The 14,822-nt window shown below is 40.0% G+C and overlaps 1 protein-coding gene across 4 annotated transcripts in view; it reads left to right on the top strand.

The window, feature by feature from the left end:
• Window positions 1-14,822, top strand: part of COG7 (component of oligomeric golgi complex 7) — a 61,803-nt gene that overhangs the window by 26,755 nt on the left and 20,226 nt on the right. The gene's annotated exons all lie outside the window — the stretch shown is intronic.

Here is a 14,822-nt window from a genome sequence, read left to right as displayed (position 1 = left end):
CATAATGATTAATTGTAAATTGCTATGACAAGGTTTGGGTCATTTATCTTCCATTGCTATAAAATTTAGTGGAGATTGTCAGAGAAAATAGGAAAGGAACCCCAGACAAAGGATCCGAGAAGGCAGTGAAAGGGAAAAGGAGGATTGTGAAAATTGCAAGAGGACCTTGTGAGACTGGGCAAAATGACAGATGACGTTTAATTTGAGCAAGTGCAAAGTGAAGAACCCAAACTATAGCTACATGATAACCGGGTTCTATGTTAGGAGTCCCTGCCCAGGAAAAGGATCTAGGTGTCATTGTTGAGGATACGTTGAAACCCTCAGCTCAATATGTGGTGGTGGCAGCAGGAATTATCTGGAAAGGAATGGAAAACAAAGATGAAAATGTTATAATGCCTTTGGATCGTTCTATGGTACAGCTGCAACTTGAATACTGTGTGCAGTGCTGATATAATGGAATTAGAAAAGGTACAGAGAAGGGTGATGAAAATGATAAAAGGGATGGGACGACTTCCTTATGAGGAAAGGCTAAAGCGGCTAAGGCTCTTCAGCTTGGAGAAGAGACTGCTCAAGGGTGATATGATAGAGGTCTATAAAATACTGAGCGGAGTGGAAGGAGTGGATTGAATCTCTTGTTTATTCTTTCCAAAAATACTAGAACTAGGGGGTATGCGATGAAGCGACTAGATTTAGAACAATGTGGTGAAATCAGCTTAGCAGCTGCTCTGCTTTTAATATTTCTCTATCGATAATTTTATTGCGTGAGACGTATTTTAATTCATGGTTTGGACATCACGCTTGTTTGATCTCTGTTTCTCTAACCATAAAGCTTTATGACCTCACAATGGAAGTTTTAATAGCTTATAACCATAAAGTTCTATGACTGGATAATTTTTTGCCTTCTCCTCTGTCGGATCAAATTAGCACCTGGAATAATAATCTAGGGTCTGCTCTTGATCTTTCCGCTCCTTGCAGTCTCTTCCTTCAGAAACTCGCTCTTCTCAATCCTGGTACCACTTGGGTCTTTCACTTCTGTGTCTTTTGTACATTGCACTACTTCAAAAATACCTCATTACACTATTCTCGTATGTTGTGTAATGCAAAGCACACATATATTTCTAATATTCTTAAACACGAGCTAAATTCATCTCTTTATCATTTGCTACATTCTCTGTCAAATCCATCTCCTTCTATTCCTCCTCCTTCCCTTACAGCAGAAGACTTTGCTCTAGGATTCCAGAAACTTGACCATTCTCTGTTTTAAAAGTGTTTCCGTTAATTTGCTTACCACAGAAGTCAGACTTACCGGCCTGTAATTCCCTACTTCTTCCTTCCACTTTTGTGTAGAGGGACCACATCCTCCCTTCCTCCGGTACCACTCCCAAATCTAGAGAAGCATTGAAAAAGTCAGTCAGTGGAGCCACCAGAACTTCCCTAAGTTCCTTCAGCACCCTCGGATGTCCACCATCCGGCCCCATTGCGTTGTCTACGTTCAATTTAGCTAGCTCCTCATGAACACAACCCTCTGAAAATCGGCCAGGGTCTACCACTTCTCCATCTCTATTCGCATTTGTCTTTTGCAGTCCCGCTCCCTGCGCTTCAGCTGTGAACACAGAACAGAAATATTTGTTTCCCCTTCACCTAAATATGACCATGTCACCCCTCTCTTAAAAACAGAGCATATTCTTCCTATTTCGTATTGCATTCTTTTTAAACATAATATCTTATCTTTTCAGATTCTGTCTAGTGGGCTTCCATCTTGATTTGATATTTTCCACAAAATATAGTCGTTCATCACATTGACATTTGCTGTCTGTTCCTTCTTTCAGGCAACTATTTCTCGATGTTCACAGAAATTCTTCTTTCTCAGTCATGGTTCCTACTTCCTCTTTGGAATTTGCTCCTCCTCCTATCCAGTCCTGCTCTGTATGTTCCTTGTCTTTTTTTCAGCGTGAGAAGTGCTATAGCAGGAAGATCCACTCGCTGCTGTTGTTGCCATCGTCAGAAGATAAGTGAACTGTTTTGCTCTTTTTCTGGCTCCCTGTGCACAGTGGTGGCTTTGGTCCTGTTTTGAAAAGTTACATTTTGAAACGTGTGGAGTTTTTTTGCCTATGATACAGAGCAGGACTGGCTTAAGAACTCATTAGGTTGCCGTCCGTATATTGTTGATAAGTTGAGGCTTTTTCTCCACCTATTATAAATGTACTTTCATGGGGTATCTCCACCACTAGGCTAATAACAATTTTTTTGCTGATTGTATTTAAACATCTCTACCAGGGGAGATTATTGCGGAATCGACAGTCCCAGGCTTCAAAAGCAAACTAGATGCATATCTCCTTGAGAAAGGCATATAAAGATATGGTGGCTATAAATAAACCAGGTGTATACCTGGCGGGGCCTCCGCGTGTGCGGATCGCCGGACTTGATGGACCGAAGGTCTGATCCGGAGATGGCGCTTCTTATGTTCTTATGTTCTTAAATCACCCCTCTCCTGCCTTTCTTCCAAAGTATAAATATTGAGATCTTTAAGTCTGTTCCCTTATGCCTTATAACACAGACCAGGGGTAGGCAATTCCGGTCCTCAAGAGTCAAAGGCAGGTCAGTTTTTAGGATCTCCACAATGAATATGTATGATATTTGCATCTCAAGGAGGCAGTGCATGCAAATCCATCTCATGCATATTTATTGTGGATATCCTGAAAACCTGACCTGCCTGCGGCTGTCGAGGACCGGAATTGCCTACCCCTGACATAGACCAACGACCATTTTAGTAGACTGACTCCATCTATTTTGTTGGACTCGATATCAGCTCAGGGTTGAACTGTTGCCAATCAGCCATTCATATGTCTGGCTCCTTTGATTAGTTTGCCTTTATCAGAATGGTCCCTACCCTCTATTTTCAAGCAGACTGTAATTACACCTATTTGCCACAGACATTTTTCTAACCTTCCATTACTTTCTAATACTTGAAAAGGCATCGTTAAATCACCCGTCACCTTATTTGAAAGATATCCAACCCTTACGTTCTGCCCAGTCTGGCTGTCGACCAAACCACAACACAGAAACGGAGTGCTTTTGACCTTGGTAAACGGTGTCACTTTAAAGGCCAGTCAGTGTTTCAACTTGTTTTCTATGTGGCATTTGATACCATGTACCATGGCCTATTACTTTTTCTGGCTAAGACCATGAGTATGAAGAGCCTCATGTTGCAATCATTTCCTTTTGTTTATTTAATATGTCTGTACGGATTTTCTGAAATGACTTATTCTTTATTGTGGACTATTCTTTCCTGCCAGCAGATGGTGATCGAGAATCACAAACCTTTGCACTGTGTCCTGGGATCGTAAAAGTCATGGTGCAGCTGGATTTCTCCCAGTATTCTTGTGAATGTGTGCTGGGCAGCAACCTATGGGATGACTTTCCCCTGGTTGAGCTTGTAGCAGAAGCCTAGTGAAACTGCTTCCATCCTCCCCTCGAGACTACCTTCTTTCCTAGGCATGCTGCTGTATTTCCTTTGGTTGGATTGTTGCTTGGATGAGTTAAACTTCTTCCTTGCATACCAGACATTATTAGACAGTCCTCTTTCACTGTCTCACGCCAACTCTCTTCCATATTACATTAGATCAGAATCTTCTTTGAGCTTTTTTCACCCCCCTCCACTTTTTTCTTCCGCATTGATCATGGGCAAGAGCCAGGATCTGTGTATTTTTCTTTCCTAATTTCCCCCTCCCTCCCATGCTATTGTGTTCTTTCCTTCTGGTTTGGGTCGGTCGGGGAGGCGCCACGGGGGTGGGGGGACCTGGCCGGCTGTGCTCCACCAGGGCGGACCGCCCCCCTCCCTTGGTAGCCACTCGAGCTGCGAGGCTACTCTACTCTCCTTTTCCTTACCTGCCCTGCCTGCAGCACAGAGCCGAACGGAAGTCTTCCCATCGTCCCCATTCCCGTGCAGCTCTCTATTCTTTACCCAACGTGTGGTGGACACCTGGAATGCACTTCCAGAGAGCATAATAGGGCAGAGAACGGTATTGGGGTTCAAGAAAGGATTGGACAATTTCCTGCTGGAAAAGGGGATAGAGAGGAATAGATAGAGGATTACTGCACAGGTCCTGGACCTGTTGGGCTGCCGTGTGAGCGGACTGCTGGGCACGATGGACCTCAGGTCTGACCCAGCAGAGGCATTGCTTATGTTCTTATGTTCAGTCATTCCAGTTTTTTAGACAGTCTGTGTCGGGTCCTTTGAACTGTTTCAACACATGCAAAGGCCTTCATTGAGACCCAGGTCTCCTCTGTTTCTGTGCTGGAATTTTTGTTCCTGTGGTATTTTGTTAGGCAAGGCTTTTGGGTAAAACAGAAGGTTCACAATTGACTTTTAATGATCATATATCAGAAGTTATTAAAAAAAGGGATTTTATACATTGAGGTCGATATGCTCAATGAAACATTACTTTAATGAAAAAACTTTACATACACTAATCGATATGTTATTTATTCCTAAGATTGGTTCTTGTAATGTAGTATACACTGGTTGTTCAAAACATATCCTTAAGCGTATGCAAGCAGTGCAAAATGCTGCAGAAAAAGTAATCGTATTACTCCACGTTATTTGGAATATCATTGGTTACCCATATAGAGTTGATTTTAAAGTGTTGACTCTGGTTCACAAGGCTCAGAGACAGTTATTCCACATACTCCAGCCGCGATCTCTACTGCATCACTGGATGATTATACCACACTTAAAAAGAGCGAAATGGGCCTCAACAGGAGCAAAAGCCTTTTTTTCTTAGGCTGTTTCTTCCTTATATGTGTGCTGAGGCAAATTTTATTGAAGACTTTACTCTTTAAAGAAGCTTTTGATATTGATTTAGAGGATGATATTAAAGTATGTTAGCAGTTCTACACAACACAATTATAATGAAAAGTGAAATATTTATATTGGTATGGCTGATTTTTAAGAACATAAGAATTGCCACTGCTGGGTCAAACCAGTGGTCCATCGTGCCCGGCAGTCCGCTCACACGGTGGCCCCTAGTGCCCTAACTGAGACCAGCCCTACCTGTGTTTGTTCCGGTTCAGCAGGAACTTGTCCAACCTTGTCTTGAATCCCTGGAAGATGTTTTCCCCTATAACAGCCTCCGGAAGAGCGTTCCAGTTTTCCACCACTCTCTAGGTGAAGAAGAACTTCCTTACGTTTGTAAGGAATCTATCCCCTTTTAACTTTATAGAGAGTGCCCTCTCGTTCTCTCTACCTTGGAGAGGGTGAGCAACCTGTCATTATCTGGAATGTTTCAATCATGTCCCCTCTCAGTCTCCTCTTTTCAAGGGAGAAGAGGCCCAGTTTCTTTAATCTCTCACTGTACGGCAACTTCTCCAGCCCCTTAACCATTTTAGTCGCTCTTCTCTGGACCCTTTCGTGTCTTTCCTTATGTACGGTGACTAGTGCTGGACGCAGTACTCTAGGTGAGGGCGCACCATGGCCCGGTACAGCAGCATGATAACCTTCTCTGATCTGTTCGTGATCCCCTTAATCATTCCAAGCATTCTGTTCGCCCTTTTCGCCACCGCCGCACATTGTGCAGACGACTTCATCAACTTATCGACCAGTACTCCCAAGTCTCTTTCTTGGGGGTCTCTCCAAGTGACATTTTAGGCTTTTCTATTATAAAATTGGAATTCCTCTTGTTTTTATTACATTACCTTTTTTAATAAACATGAATGTGCCATATTAATGTAAGATATTCCCCTCTTTCCCCCATGTTATTGTATTAAATGTTCAAGTTTGATATCTTGCCTATTAAATTTGTTAAAGTGTGGCCGTGAACTAGAGAGTTGCGCGGGGACAGAAATCCCACCCGTCCCCGCCAAAGTCCCACCCGTCCCCACCCGTCCCCGTGAGGAATCCCACCCGTCCCCGTGAGGAATCCCTCCGTCCCCGCGAGGGATCCCCTCCGTCCCCACCCGTCCCCGCGAGGAATCCCCTCCGTCCCCGCCCGTCCATATAAACTTCAGAAATAGTTATTTCATTTAATTATGCTACTGAATTAAAGGCTCTGGTAGAAACCATTTACAAATAAGCAAAAAGACTTTATTAATTTGAAAATATTAATTGGGAAGAATACATACTTTGCAAATGGGTTTCTACCAGAGCCTCTAATGTTTATAAATTTTTATCAACACAACTAATATACTACTTTATCCTGAAGCAAAATAAAAAAAAAGAAATATAATTATTTTCCTACCTTTGTTGCCTGGTTTCTGCTTTCCTCATGTTCTCATTCAATTCCTTCCATCCACTGTCTCTCTTCCTTCTGCATCTTCCATTTGCTCTGTTACTGTGCCTCTCCCTTTCTTCCCCCTTCCAAATTGGTCTGGCACCCATCTTCTTCTCTCCGCTCCCCCCATAGTCTGGCATCTGTCTTCTTCCCTGCCAGCGTCTTCTCCCTACTCTCTCTTCCCCATTTCCTTTCAGCGTCCTTCTCCCCCCATCTTCCCCATGTCCAGTCAGCGTCCTTCTCCCCCCTCTGTCTTCCACATGTGCTTTCAGTGTCCTTCTCCCCCCTCTGCTTCCCCATGTCCTTTCAGCGTCCTTCTCCCTCTCTGTCTTCCCCATGGCCTTTCAGCGTCCTTCTCCACCCCCCCCGTCTTCCCCATGTCCTTTCAGCATCCTTCTCCACCCCTTTGTCTTCCCCATGTGCTTTCAGCATCCTTCTCCCCCCTCTGTCTTCCACAAGTGCTTTCAGAGTCCTTCCCCCCCCCGCCCTTCCCATGGCCTTTCAGCGTCCTTCTCCACCCCTTTGTCTTCCCCATGTCCTTTCAGCGTCCTTCTCCACCCCTTTGTCTTCCCCATGTGCTTTCAGCATCCTTCTCCCCCCTCTGTCTTCCACAAGTGCTTTCAGAGTCCTTCCCCCCCCCCCTTCCCATGGCCTTTCAGCGTCCTTCTCCACCCCTTTGTATTCCTCATGTGCTTTCAGCGTCCTTCTCCCTCCTCTGTCTTCAAGTGCTTTCAGAGTCCTTCCCCCCCTCCTCCTGTCTTCCCCATGGCCTTTCAGCGTCCTTCTCCCCACTCCTTCTCTACCGCCCCGGGTGCAGCACAGCCGGCCAGGTCCCCTTACTTTTGTGGCACTTCCCCGACCGACTGACAACAGCCCCGGTCCGACAAACCTCCCTGCCCTTAACTGCGAATCTAAATTACCTTATTACAGCTGCTGTAAGAAGATAATTTAGATTTGCGGCTACAGGGCAGGGAGGATTGTCGGACCGGGGCTGTTGTCGGTCGGTCGGGGAAGTGCCACAAAAGTAAGGGGACCTGGCCGGCTGTGCTGCAACCGGGGCGGGGTGGGGCGGGGCGTACCGCCCCGTCCCTTGGTAGCCACTCGAACCGCGAGGCTACTCTCCTCCTTACCTGCACTGCCTGCAGCACAGAGCCGAACGGAAGTCTTCCCGACGTCAGCGCTGACGTCGGAGGGAGGGAGGGCTTTAAGCTTTAAGCCCTCCCTCCCCTCCGACGTCAGCGCTGACGTCGGGAAGACTTCCGTTCGGCTCTGTGCTGCAAGCAGAGAAGGTAGAGAGAAGAGCCGCGCGACTGAGTACATCCAGCCCCGCAGGAACCCCGCGACCCTCAGAGGCGTCCCCACGGGATCCCCGCGACCCTAGGGGGCGTCCCCACGGGATCCCCGTGACCCAAAGGGGGAACCTGCGGGATGCCCGCGGGTCCCGCGGGATTCCCGTCGTCCCCGTTCCCGTGCAGCTCTCTACCGTGAACATCAGAGCGTTGTAGCTCTTTGGCAGGTCCGTGCATGCTGGAACCCAGGGAGTATCTGTGGGCGTTTGAGTTGCCATCACACTTCCAGAGCAGATCTCGATGAGCTGATGTGTGATGGGAGTTGCTCTGGGGCTTCCCTTTTTTTGTGAGGCAACTGACAGCTCATGCTGCACTGGGAGGGCTCTGAGCTCCATGCAAAACTGACCATTTTGGAGTAGCCCCTAAGAGACTGTAGCCCCCACAACAGGTTCCCAGTGGTCAGGTGGGGCTTCTCAGTCAGGCCCATTTCTCACTGGACATTGTCCAAATTTATGTTTAAGACCTTGATGGGCTGTAGCCCTTATCTGCCGTCATCTTTCTATGTTTCTATTGTTCCGTGGTAGGGGCTGGTTCAGTTCCTTCAAGTGCAGCCTTGCCAGAATCCTAACTTGATGGCCCATAAGAGTTCCCAGGGGTATATCGAGAGACACTGGGAGGAGGGAAAACTTTTCCCCCCTTGTGGCAAGTTAGATGGATGGATTTATGTAGTGTTTATATGTGTATATAATATATAAAATATACACAACAAATAAAACAATTACAGTTTGAAAAGAAATAGAGTAAACTAAAATAATTAACAGAAATAAAGAGAGAGACAGATTCTTCAGACTGGCGGGGGTAACAAAAACTAGAGGGCACTCAAAAAAATTGAGGGGAGATAGATTTAGAACAAATGCTAGGAAGTTCTTCACCCAGAGGGTGGTGGACACCTGAAATGCGCTTCCAGAGGAGGTGGTTGAGCAGAGTACAATTTTGGGTTTCAAAAAGGGATTGGACGAGTTCCTGAAGGGAAAGGGGATCCAGGAGTATGTTTAGAGGGTTACTATACAATACAAAACGCCCTTGAGTAATAGATCACTACAGGTCCTTGACCTGGGGGGGCCGCCGCGGGAGCGGACTGCTGGGTGTGATGGACCTATGGTCTGACTCGGCAGAGGCAATGCTTATGTTATTATGTTCTTAAGCAATTATAGTGCAAAGGAAATAGATTAGGAAGAAAATATCATATACATGGTTTTAAAAATCAGCAGAATCGCACATACACAAACTCCAAAATGTCTAACTCAAATCAGGGTACAAAATATTTTTAAATCTCTTAAAAGTAAAGCAGGACAGAGTTGTTGTTTTTTTATAATTCTTTATTCATTTTCATATTTTACATGAAGTGTACAAATTTTGAGTTACAACTAATGAATACACAATATCACTTTTATATCTATTACATAATATTCTGAACAAATTTTTTTTATCCCCTCTCCCACCCCCACCCTTCAAGTACTTCAATCACCTTATACATATTGTATACCATATTATAACATGTTATGTAAAATTATTTTCACTACCCCAAGAAGACAAGAAAAAGAAGAAAAGAAGATAAATCCTATTATTCATTCAGTACAATACTTTGTCAATGGCCCCCATATTTTTATAAATTTAGGATATGTCCCTCTTTGTATTGCTATTACTCTTTCCATTTTGAATATATGACAAATTGTATTCCACCAAAATGTATAATTAAGGTTACTATGATTCTTCCAGTTATTGGTTATATGCTGAATGGCAACCCCTGTCATGACTAGTAAAAGCTTGTTATTTTCTGGTGAAATTTGACTTTTTTTTCTCATCATCATTCCAAATAACACTGTATCATATGATATTGCTACATGATTTTCCATCAATTTATTAATTTGTGGCCAAATTGCATTCCAAAAACTTTTAATGTAGGGACAATGATACAGTAAATGATCCAACGTCCCAGGTTCCAGATTACAGTGCCAGCATTTATTGGACTTAGAACTATCTAATTTTTGCAAACGTGTAGGGGTCCAAAAAGCTCTATGTAATAAAAAGAACCAAGTTTGTCTCATAGATGCTGACACTGTACATCTCATTCTCCAAGACCAAATTAGTGGCCATTGAGATGCAGTAATTTGATGCTTAATCTCAATGCTCCAAATGTCTCAGACCATTTTTTGGTTTTTTTTTCAAATATCCAGATATTAATTTATACCACAATGCGGCTTGATGCCCTAGGAAGTCTGCTTGGAAGCATAAGAACTCTAAACTATATTGATTATTCAATGTTTTCCATTCAGGTAACCCAACCTGAATGGCCTGCTTCAATTACAACCATTTAAAACTTTGTTTTTTACTAAGACCAAATCTATGTTGCAATTGTGAAAATTCCAGCAGTTTACCTTCCGAAATAACATCATTCAGAGATCTAATGCCTGCAATAATCCATTCCTTCCAAAGGATTTGAGCTCCGCCAATTTTAATCTTGGAGTTTATCCATAAAGACTGATTAGTTGACTTGTTTATTGGGACAGGTGTTAATTTACTAATAAACCTCAACGTTTTCCAAGTATCCATTAATATCTTATTTTCTCTGTATCTTCTAGGCATGTTGATACTTGGAAGATGAACTAAATTTAGGGGAAACATAAGGCGCCATTCCAAATATAACCAATCCGGTGCATTATCTATCAGTTCTGGGAGGATCCAATACATACCCTGACGTAAAATATAGGCTTGATGGTACCTATAAAAATTTGGAAAATTTACCCCTCCCTCCTTAATTGATTTTTGCAAAGATACCAAAGCTATTCTATGCGTTTTACCAAGCCAAAGAAATTTCGTTAAAATGCTATTAAGCTTTTTATAAAAGGACCCCTGAAAATAAATAGGTATCATACTCATTTGGTAGCAAACTACAGGCAAGATCATCATTTTAATAGTTTGAACTCTCCCCCACCAAGAAAGATGTAACGGATTCCATTGCTCACATAACTCTAACTTTTTTCAATACAAATTTTTCATTTTCTTTTACTGTATCTTCAATTGTATTTTTAACTTGAATGCCAAGATATTTAAATCCTTCTTCTTTCCATATGAACGGAAAAGTGTCAAATAATCCTTTTACACAATGAACATTTAAAGGTATAAGTTCAGACTTACTCCAATTAATTTTATAACCTGAAAATTTGCCAAACATATCAATTAATTCCAATAGACAAGATAAGGTAGACTCTGGATTCCTCAAATAAAGTAAAATATCATCCTCATAAGCCGAAATTTTATATTCCATATCAGAATATGGAATACCCTGTATCCCCCTTGCTTGCTGTATTGCTAACAATAAGGGTTCTAATACAACATCAAATAACAAAGGAGATAAAGGACAACCTTGTCTAACTCCCCTCTGCAATTGAAAACCATCAGATATCATATTATTAATATTTAATCTTGCAATCGGGAAGCTATACAATGTTTTTACCATTTGTATAAATCCAGAACCTATACCAAACCATTCTAAAGCCTGATACATAAAATTCCATTCTACCCTATCAAACGCTTTTTCTGCATCCAAGGAAACTGTAAAAGCCGGTTCATCCATTTTTTTTGATAAATTTAACATATGAAACAATAATCTAGAGTTATTAGAGGAATGTCTTTTAGCAACGAAACCCGTCTGATGCGTGTCTATAATATGTGGGAGAGCTTTGGCTAATCTCAAAGCCAAAATTTTCGCCAAAAGTTTATTATCCACATTTATTAAAGATATAGGCCTGTAGTCTGAAACCAAAGTAGGATCTTTATTTGGCTTAGGCAAAACAATTACTATTGATTCAGCCATAGTACCTTTAATATCACCTTTTATAAGTTGTGTCTGATATAAATTTAGTAAATATGGGGAAAGGACATTTTGAAATGTTTTATAAAATTCTACTGTATAACCATCACCACCTGGAGCGGATCCAACTCTAAGAGATCTCAACGCTGTTTCTAATTCTTTTAATGATATAGGTTCATCTAAACTCCGTTTTATATGATCAGGAACCTTAGGTCCAATAATTAAATCTAAAAAATTTTTACCATCTTTTTGCCTCTCCAAATAAGGCTCGGAAGAATACAGGTCCTTATAAAATTTTAGAAATTGCTTTAAAATTATATCCGTTTGATTGGTTATTATACCATTATCATCTTTTATCCCATTAATGTTAGTTCTTCTTTTTTTTGCTTTAAGATAATTTGCCAATAATCTTCCCGCCTTATTAGAATTTCCATAATACATTGTCTGTTTGGAAAACAAGTCTCTTCTTATCATTTTTGAAGCTAATTCGTTATATTTACCTTTTGCTTTCAAAAGAGCTTGTAATACATCATGTTCCCATTTGCTTACCAATTTAGTTTCTAGTATTTTAATTTCTTTTTCTAACTCTATATACTGTTTTTTAATCTGTTTCCTAACAAAAGCCGAATATGATATAATATGACCTCTCATAGTTGCTTTAAAAGCGTCCCATACATTTTCAATAGATGTATCTTCCACTAAATTAATTTGAAAGAAATCACTAATTTGTGTTTTAAAATTTTCCAAAAATTTTTCATCCACAAGCAATGCATTATCAAATCTCCAAAGAGGTCTTCTATTTTCTAATTGATCTAATTGTAAATCTATCCATACTCCCGCATGAACCGAAATGATAATGGGATCAATGGAAGCCTTAATCACTTGCTGCACCTTATGTGATGAAATAAAAATATAATCTATTCTTGAAAATGATTTATGAACCTGTGAACAAAATGAAAATTCCTGATCATTAAAATGAAGAATACGCCATATATCCTTCAAATCACATGATTGAACCAAATTATCTAAACCTAAAGATTTTATACTTTTACCTGGTTTTTTATCCATTAATGGATCCATTACAGCATTAAAATCTCCAGCCACCACTAAATTAGAAGCAGCCAGTGGTAACAACATACTCTGCAATTTTTTAAAGAATTCTGATTGATTCGAATTAGGGGCATATATATTGAACAACGTCAGGGCATTATTTCCCATACTTATATCAACATGTAGCCATCTTCCATGTGGGTCCGAATTTACTATCTTAAAATTGGCCATACACTTTTTATTTATAAGAACTGCTACTCCTGCTTTTTTACCCTCTGCTGGAGCAAAAAAACATTCTTTCACCCACCCACCCGTTAGTTTCTGTGATTCCTTTATATTAAGATGGGTCTCCTGCAGACAATAAGCATCCGCGTTTTGCTTCTTTAAAAATGATAATACCCTTTTCCTTTTGATTACATGATTCAGGCCATTGACATTAATAGAAAATATCTTAAAAGACATAATATATTTTATACTCCTTATCATAATCTTCCTCTTCCCTTCTTCCATAACTAAGATCTAAAAAACTTCTCCCCATGGCACACATTCTTACCTCCAAATTACCCAATCCCTTATTAATCTTTTCCTTAATCATCCTAGTAATATCTTTAATACCCACCTTCTTCCCACCCCTCCCACCCCAATATAATGACTGCTTAAGGACACACATTGGACAGTAATCCCAACTTCCCCCCTCCCCCCCAGGCAACCAATATTTATTAATAACCCCTTTATCCTTTATTGAGACAAACTCACTACATCTCCACAATATATCTAATTATATCTCTCTTCTAATCATAAAACCTTTTTTCTTTTTTTTTCTTTTTTTTCCCCATTTTAAAGTAATTTCTCTATCTATTATTTAACCTTTAGTCACATAACCATATTTATTTCCTAACATTCCATTAATGCATTTTTATCATTTCACCAATCTCTAATTCATTCCCCCAACATTTTATTTCATTCAAGAAAATTCTATCATAGTCATATATTTAATAAAAAGTATCATTTTCCTATATCTTATATTATCTAATCCATCTTCTCCTATCCTCCTTTAAATATCCAACAACAAATATCCATCTCTTCATATATTTCTGTTAAAAAAAAAAACAAACTTCAATTTTATAAGTTTTTATCCTCTATTTGTATTTCATTTTCAAAATAATTTTTTCCCCCCCTTTTTATATTTCCTCTTCTCCAAATTAAATCCAATCTTTTTAAAACTATATTATCATAACATCAATCTTTACATTCCTTCAGCTACCAATAAATTCTTATGTATCTTTCTTTTATATTATTCATTTTCCTTTCCTTTACTTGCATTTAAATATCATATAACTTGTCCTTTCTATCATTAGTCCATTCTGCAATCTTTTCCTTATTGTCCTTTCATTCTTTACTTTCTCCTTTTCTGACTTGTTAAATAAACTGAACTTTCATATTTATTTCTTATCTCCATCCATCCACTCTTAAAGACTTTTGACTGCCAATTGTCATTCATTTTTTTTATTTTTTATAATATCCTTTTAGTCTATCAGTCCTGCTTTCTTCTTCTTCACATCTATTTATTTTCCTATTCAGTCTTCACTTTTCCTTTTGTGTTAATTTGTCCAGTTCTTTAATCCTTCTTGTTCATTCTTTACTCCAACCATCCATCTTTCAGTCTAATAACTTCACTTTAATGTCTTTCCAGTCTATCCTTCTTTCTTCTTTACATTCTTTTATTTTCTTTTTCACTTGTTCATTTTTATTTCCTGTTCTTTGTTGCATATTCTTCTTTTTCCAACAAACTAAAGTCCCATAGTTCTTTATATTTAATTTTTTGTTCAATATCCACCAATCTAGTCTTAGTATTTATCCCTTCATTTCAACACCCATTGTGCTAAAATGACATAGGTTCTGATTTTGAAAGAAAGGTCTTTAGTTTTTCCGGATCAACAAAATACAAAGATTTATCCCCACAAGATACCCTCATTTTTGCTGGGTAATATAACCCATACTTATATCCTTTTTCCTTTAATTGAGATCTCAGCTCAAGGAATTTCTTCCTAATATTTGCTGTATTTCTAGCAAAGTCTGGTAAAAACCATATTTTGGATCCTTTATAGTTTAAGTTTTTATCTTTTCTATTGCTTGCTGGTATCTTAACATCTTGAATATTAATGGTCTTGGTCTCCCTTGATTTTCCAGACTCTTTATTGGAATCCTGTGTGCCCGTTCTATTTCCAAAGGCTGTTTGAAATCCAACTGCAATAATCTAGGAATTAAATTTTCTAAAAACTGTATTGCATTTTTCCCTTCCAAATTTTCCTGTATTCCAAAAAGTTTTATATTCTTTCT

Source organism: Geotrypetes seraphini, chromosome 11, assembly GCF_902459505.1.
Source record: "Geotrypetes seraphini chromosome 11, aGeoSer1.1, whole genome shotgun sequence".
Taxonomy (NCBI): domain Eukaryota; kingdom Metazoa; phylum Chordata; class Amphibia; order Gymnophiona; family Dermophiidae; genus Geotrypetes; species Geotrypetes seraphini.
The sequence above is the reverse complement of the archived record's forward strand: the minus strand, read 5'-3'. Positions and strand labels throughout refer to the sequence as shown.